Source organism: Pelophylax lessonae, assembly GCF_965119305.1.
Source record: "Pelophylax lessonae genome assembly, chromosome: 1".
Classification (NCBI taxonomy): domain Eukaryota; kingdom Metazoa; phylum Chordata; class Amphibia; order Anura; family Ranidae; genus Pelophylax; species Pelophylax lessonae.
In genome coordinates this window covers 511833371-511841138 of record NC_138768.1, presented here as the reverse complement: position 1 = coordinate 511841138, position 7768 = coordinate 511833371, and positions in this window count along the sequence as shown.

Here is a 7768-nt window from a genome sequence, read left to right as displayed (position 1 = left end):
GATGTGATTTACCCCCTGAGCAATACGCCCATCACCCCTGCAGGGGTACTGTAATCTGGTGAGTGCAATCATTATTGGGAAGGTAGCACCAAGGCTATCTTACCGGCACCATCACCTGTGGACCAACTTGAGATTCTCCAGTTTTTTGGATCCTGAATTCACTTTATGGACTAAAATTATTTTTAATGAACTTGGTCACCTAAGCAATAGTCACCTTATTTGTTGAATAATATATTCTTTCCCAGCACTTACCACCATTCCCCTGACCCAGGAACATCTTCCTGGGGGGATTCACTTAGTTATTATTTCTATAATTCACCCATATTAATTTACTCTTAAACATATACTATTGGTCCCTTGCACTATTAGGTATTTCCTTGATCACCATTTCACCTTGGCACTATTACACCATTGGATACAGGGATTGAATATTTCCTTCTTTCACCGATATTATATATCCATATATCATAGTTCACGTCTGCCTTTACTTGGTCGTGATATTGCTCCTTTTTTGCATACACAGAAATTGTTCTGTTACAAATTAAAGCACATTTACATCACTTATTGCACTTTATTATTGCTGATTATTTCTTGCACTTTATATTTGATAATATATATCTGTTATATGTTAGGAGGTGTTTTTTCATCTAAAGACTATTGTATAGTTTTGATGTTATTTTATTCTGTGCATACCTTACTTTGAACCATATCGCTTGGAATACTATTTATCTGCTTATATTTGTATATTCATATGGTATAATTGGTGATCAATTCTTTGCCACTAATTTGGTCATTGATCCTTTTTCCATTACTGACTTGAGGTAGCACCATCATTTCTCATTCCCCCCCTACATTGATATACTCTTATAGTCATTGGAATTAATTTACGCACCTTTTTATTTGGTGGGATTTTTTCATATATCACCTGTGCAATATTATTTATTTAGCACATTGCACTTTAGTTGGTATATCACGTCCATTAGGCGATATCAAGACTACACACATTGCACGAGAGCACATACCACTTTATTTGGGATTACCCACTGTCCATTTTGCACACTAATTTAATTTTATTAAGATATTCTTACATTGTTTATATTCTACTAGATTTCTTACTGTGTAATATATTTGCATGTTTGATATTCCCTCATACAATGTGCACAATTATTCAGATCATAGGCTACTTCGGTAGCGATACTACCATACGCTTTCTTTATATTCAACTTAGACTCCATCACACCTTGTGTATATTGATTTAGACCACTTCTTTATCCAGGCAGCGCCAATACCTTCTCCCTTTCATATCATCATATCTACATATACCCAGTATAGGGTTATATTTAAGAGGTAGGCTGCAGCCTTTAATATCCTAAGCGCAGATTTCCCCCCCCGTTTTTTCACTCTTCCATCAGTACCAGAGTCGCTTTATTCAACCTGGACACCGGGGGATCCACTTTTGGTGGTACAGTCCACCTAGTGGACACTGTCTCCGCAAAGGAGTAACGGTGTGCAAAACGCTTAGGCACCACCAACACGTGCTTAATGTACCACCATTGTTCATCCAAAATAGTATGAAACAATTCAGGGCAAGGGAACACCTTGCCCGATTTACGGAGACAAAAGACACCTGCGTACCCGGCCCTGTGGGTTCATCAGCCAATTTTAAAGTTTCCTGCACTGAAACTTTCAGAGCTTCAACCAAAACACGTTTCCGCGCGTCTCTTTATGTCCGCCAAAAACGCAGTCCCACAGCTATAAGTGCGGGCTCACAATTCCTGGTTATTATAAAATAATAGCAGAGTGAATGAAGAAAACCCCACAGGGAACCCCAGGAAATCGTTACCAGACCACAGAGGAGACTTCCAGCACGGTCTGTGCAAAACAAACGGACATTGACTGTACAGGAAGAGGAAGAGAAAACTCAGCCTCTATATTTTAACAAACTATGCCGCCTGCCTGTCCAGCCTATGGACCTCAGGAAAATGGCCACTCATGCATTCTCAATGGGGAATTACAGAAAATGGCGGCCCTCCCACGGGGGGAACCATGCGATTTCCAGGACCCCCAAAAGGGGGCCCAGAACCATAGGCATCGGAAGGTCCCTGACCAGGGGCCCACACAGGACAAGTCAACCCCCTCAAATAAGCACCACAACGGCTGCATTATTACCGCCCCCCATTGTAAAAACCTGCTTGGGGTGGGGAATGCCGAGGGGTACACAGGACTAGTCCTCCGAGGTGTCAGGGGAACCGAGGGAGCCCCTACGGTCCAACTACTTTTTGGGGGGACAATTTACTCACTACACCACGGTACCAGGTGGGCGCTTTTCCGAAACAGATCACTTCCCACCCGGGATGGGGGTGCTGTCAGCCAAGGGGAAGCTGCGACTCGAGCATTCCAGATTGTGTGTGTCCCAGCAAGATGGTCCACTCGCAGGCTCGTCCCCATCCCTCAGGGCACTGTTGTGGCGAGGCCTAGTTCTGGACTATAACCTGCTCACGCTCGCTGGCCAGGCTGGGGGACCTTAAGGATCTCGATTATCCAGTGCAAAACCTCAGCTGGCTGTTGCTTGTAGTTCCTCTTGATCTTGGCCCTCAGGAACTAACTAGTGAAAAAAAAAAAAAAAAACAAATCACAAGCTAACAAAATTTCCCATAATAGCTAAGACCAAAGTCCCAGCAGGAAGCTAGGTCCCATTCCTTAAACTAGGCAGAAACAAACTGTTTTATGATCGCTAGGTGTGTGGGGTCATGCCTTCAGGGACAGCCCCCATAGGTGTGGTTAAGTTTTTTTCCTGCCCAGTGCCTAATCCTGATAGGAGGAGTATAACCCTATAGTTTCTGACTAGATGGAGCTGGGTCTGGTAATGAATGATAGAGAAAAAAATAAATGCACGACTATGCCAGAAAAAAAAAAAATGCATTTATTATTATTTTTATTTTATTTATTTTACAGGGGCCTTTAAAGCAATGTACCCTCAAATCAATGGATCATGGATGCAATGTCAGGTTCCTGCAGATTCTTCCTCTAGCTCTCTAAAATTATGTAGGGCGAGCGTGGGGCTGCTCCGGGAGCCGTTCACGGGAAGAGAGCGAGGAAGAGGAAAGCTGGTCGATAATGACAGAGCGCGGATCATCCCACTGCAACAGCTTTAATTGTAATTGCCGGGCGCTCGCCGACACACACAGTCCCGCCTCCTAGCCCAGCTTCTTTGATAGATAGAACACCTGGCCAACCAGGACGTGTGACGGGCCGCCCCGGGTGCCGCGCACTGGGGGGTGTCAAGCCGATACTTGCGCCGATCATCTCCTCCCTCGGTCTGTGCTTCGCTGCTCGCGGGGGCGGTAAGAAGGTGAGTGCCCAAGGATTGAGCAGCCTCCCTGTGTGACTGGATAGGAGGAGCAGCTGCATATAGAGGAAATGATCTTTCCATATTCCTCCTGCAGCCGCTGGATGCCTGATTCTCCTCTCTGCAGGCATTCAGTGGTTGCAGGAGGAATATGGAAAGATCAATTCCACTATATGCAGCCGCCCCATCCCCCTCCTATCCAACTTCTTTTTTTTCTTTTGCTGGCTCCCAGTGCTGTACAGCCCCCCCCCTCCAGCCCCTTAGTGCTCTTCAGCACCCCCCCTCCCAGTGCTCTTCAGCCCCCCCCCCTCCAGCCCCTCCCAGTGCTCTTCAGCCCCCCGTGCTCTTCAGCATCCCCCCTCCAGCCCCTTAGTGCTCTTCAGCCCCCCCCTCCAGACCCTTGATGGGCACTAAAAACGTTATTAATTTTTATTTTTGTAACTTCTGCATTAATGCAAAAACATTTAACAGTATAATTTTATGAGATAATTTATGAGGGCGTGTTTAGGGGCGGAATTAGGGGCGGGGCAGGGTAGGAGTTGGGTGGGGCAACTGGTGGCGAGTAACCCTTAAGGCTTGGCTAGTAGCTCAGGACTTTAAATTTTGAGCCCTGATAAAAGGTATCTCTAAATAAATAGGCGCAGAGCAGAAATACAAAAATTGTCCTACTCCATAAGGAGTGTAGAGATGCGAGAGCTTGAGGGAAGCCATAGATGTAACATGCGCAAATAGCAATACAATTAAATGTGTTGTGTGTTTTGAGAAGAAGTTAGTGTTGTGAAATCTGTCTGGAACCACACCTTGTACCCCCTCACCCCACATTGACTGTGTATTGATGAAAGTTGCATAAATGGTCAGATGTGGTTATCACCTAGTCTGGTACTACAGTATAGGACCAATTAAGCCTTTCTGCCTCAGAATATGTATTTTCTCATGGATACTTTAATAGCAGCAATAGGTCTACAACACAAAGAGCATTTAAACACACATTTTAATGCATCGAAGCAGCCCATTTATTTTCTTTTTAACGCAGCAGAATATAACAGCACACCTTTCTCAAGAACAGCAGCCTTATAGCAGCACAATTTAGTCTCAATTTCTTCTAGGTCTGGGTGTAAGTGGGTTAAGCAAGCGATACACACACCAAAATTGCAATTAAACTTTAAAATTACCTTAAATGAGCATTAAAATGTTTCGTTTAGTGCAGTTGTCATTGCAAACAAAGCAAGTAACGCCAGGTACTGAGCAGGATATGGATGTTTGATTTAATTAATGGAAATTAAATAAAGAAAAAAATAAAAAAAAGACCTTGTCTGCTAGTCTGAATCATCCCTACTAGCCCTTCGCAGAACAAAGCTGTAAACATAAAGACGTTAAAACAGGAAAAACACTTCCATAAATTTGTGGTCCCAAAACACAGATCAGACCAAGGTCAAAACGCAAATCTTTCTTAGTATGGCTGAAGTTTAGGACTGTAAGAAGCATACATTAAAGAGCAGTCAATAGTAGTCACTGTTTAACCAGCGCTCACATGACTACAAAATAAAACTGGATGTGTATGAACTCTAAGGTTTATCTATAGGCAACACATTTTTTTATCATTTTGGATAAAGTAGAAAGTTAAAATTGCTGTAATTTATTTATTTTTTTTCGCCATAAAGGCCCCTTTCACACATGCAGATCGTTCGTTGACAAATGAAAAACAGACATCGATACATTCCTATGAAAAAACATGTGTAAATGGATAATCATCCATTTAGATCCGTTTTCATCTGCTACCGTGAACATCCCTTTTTTTTTTTTAATGGATGAAAGCCCAAATTTTCATCAGTTAAAAAAAAAAATGGATCAGACGAAAAACGGATGTAAACAGACGAACGGTCCGTTTTTGCATGAAAAAAATGGCTCTGGGACACAAGTGGTTAAAAGGACTCTAGGCTGGCAGTTGTAAAAAAAAAAAAAAAAAAAAAAAAAAAAAAAAACCACACACACACACACACACACATATGAAAAACTGATGATCAGTTTTGTCTTTGGAAAAAAAAAAAAAGACTGAACTGATTAAACAAAACGGTCCCCATGTGTGTGAAAGGGACCTTAGGAAGATTTTCCTTCACTTTCCCTCGTGTCACAGGAACAAGCGTTCCCAGCATTAAACGATTCCACTCTCTGTTCTGTGGCAAATCCAAATTCTGTACCTACCCTTACTTAAGACATTGGAGATCCTGATAATATGAGAGAGCACCCCGCAACAGTTAAGGAGATAGCAATAAACAGTGGTTCCAACCCCACAACACTAAAAAAGGGGTTTTGCCTTTTGGTATACTTTAGGTATATATAAAAGGAGAATTTTACAAAAGATTTGCACATTAAAGTGATTTTAAAGGCGTTTTTTTTTTTTTTTTTCAAATTACAAACATGTCATACTTACCTGCTCTGTGCAACGGTTTGGCACAAAGCAGCCCCGATCCCCTTCTTCTCAGGTCCCACCGCCAGAACTCCTGGCTCCTCCTCCTTGACCAGTGCCCCCAATAGCAAGCCAATTGCTATGGGGGCACTGATGTGCATGCTCACTTCAGAGGCCTGCTCTATACGTCAATAAAACACAGAGCCATTGCTGAGGCCCCACACCCCGCCCTCTCCTCATTGGCTCACTGGCTGTGATTGATGGCAGTAGGAGACTGGGACAGCCTAGACTCACGTGCACATCAAAAGGGAGCTCAGGTGAGTATTAGGAGCAGCACACAGGTGTTTTTTACCTTTGTGCATAGAACGCATTATAGAAAAAAACCTTCAGTCTTTACAACCTCTAAGGATTTTAGTATGCAGTCTGGCATTGCCGACCTCCACGCTGATTGGCACACTTGCAAGTTAGCGATTTAACAGGCCATTGGAACAAAATGACAGCCAGGCAACTAGAATTTTTAAAAGAAAAAGCACACTCAATGCAGCCTTCACACTTTTCTCATCACAAAAGTTCAACTTGGAACTCTAGTTGCAGTCTTTCACCAAATAAGCCTGATACATTTTCTATCTTTTTTTCACATTACCACACATCAAAATGTTGGCTAGAGTTGCAATTTAATCAATAACAAAACAAATATTGGTTTTACAAATTGTGAACAAGTAATCAATTTAAAAAAATATCCACCATTTTTACTAAAGAAACCTCAATAGCCAAATCACTGTTATAAATATTTATTTTTATCTATTGAACAATAGGCAATCAACATGAAGTGCAAGCTGCATGTATTGCAAATTCTGCTGTCCTGCTAACTGGGAACCTTATTACCCTATCTGGCATAGTCCAACAGTCTGCAGTGTTACTGTGATGGAAGCCATAAAAATTCAGTGAAGATAAAATTAAGAAGAAAGACAAAAAGGTGCATGCAGTTTTCACAAACAATAACCTAGACAAAAAAAACAGACCGACACATGAAACCTCATGTAGATTCTAGTACTGCAAAAACAGCAAAGAGCTGTGCTTGGGAAGGAGGCCGCCAAGCAGATATGGAATAATTAGGTTATTTGGTCAGTGTGAATAAAGAACACATCACATGTGAATGCCACAATAGAAGGAATACCTAGAAAGTGTGTTTTAGCAAGGAGTGTTTCATTAAAAGGGCCAGTAAAGCTAAAATACAATCAGGGAAATTTCCCAAAACTGGAGCAGTTGTGCATGGCAACCAATCCGACTCTACATTTCATTTTCAAAACTTAAAATGAAAAAACTGAAGCTAGGAGCTGGTTGGTTACTATGTATAGCTGTTTCAGATTCTCTCTGCTCCAGTTTTAGTTAATTTCCCCCAGTGTGTTTAAAGGTATATAGAGATTAGCAACATGTATGGCTGTATGCAAAAATCATAATGTTCTAGAACTAAAGATAGATGACAAAAATAAAACTGAATGAATTTTTCGACATATCACTGGCAGACTTCCAGTGGTTCTATTAAATGAGATAATACAAGAAAACTCCCAAACCTAATAAAAGAACTCCCAAACCTCTCTATGACATCTATGGCCCCCATCAATGCTTACCATCCTCTAGCTTGAAATTATTTTTGGATGCTGGCTGCACTTAAACAGTAACTCACCATAGACACGAATGGGGACTTGTACTAGCATCTCTGGTGTATTGCCCCATTCAAGTTTAAAGAGGAAGTAAACCCTCCTCTGACACTTTTACCTATAGGTAAGCCTATGATAAGGCTTACCTATAGGTACTGTAAATATCTCCTAAACATGTACCGTTTAGGAGATATTTACCTTACATGCAGCCAGTGACGTCACTGGCGCATGAGCTCTGAAGGAACGGCCGCTCGTGCCGTTCCTTCAGAGCCCCGTGCCCGTCGGCTCCCGCAAGCATGCGCGGGAGTGACGTCACCGCGGCTCTGGCCAATCAGATGGCCGGATGCCGCG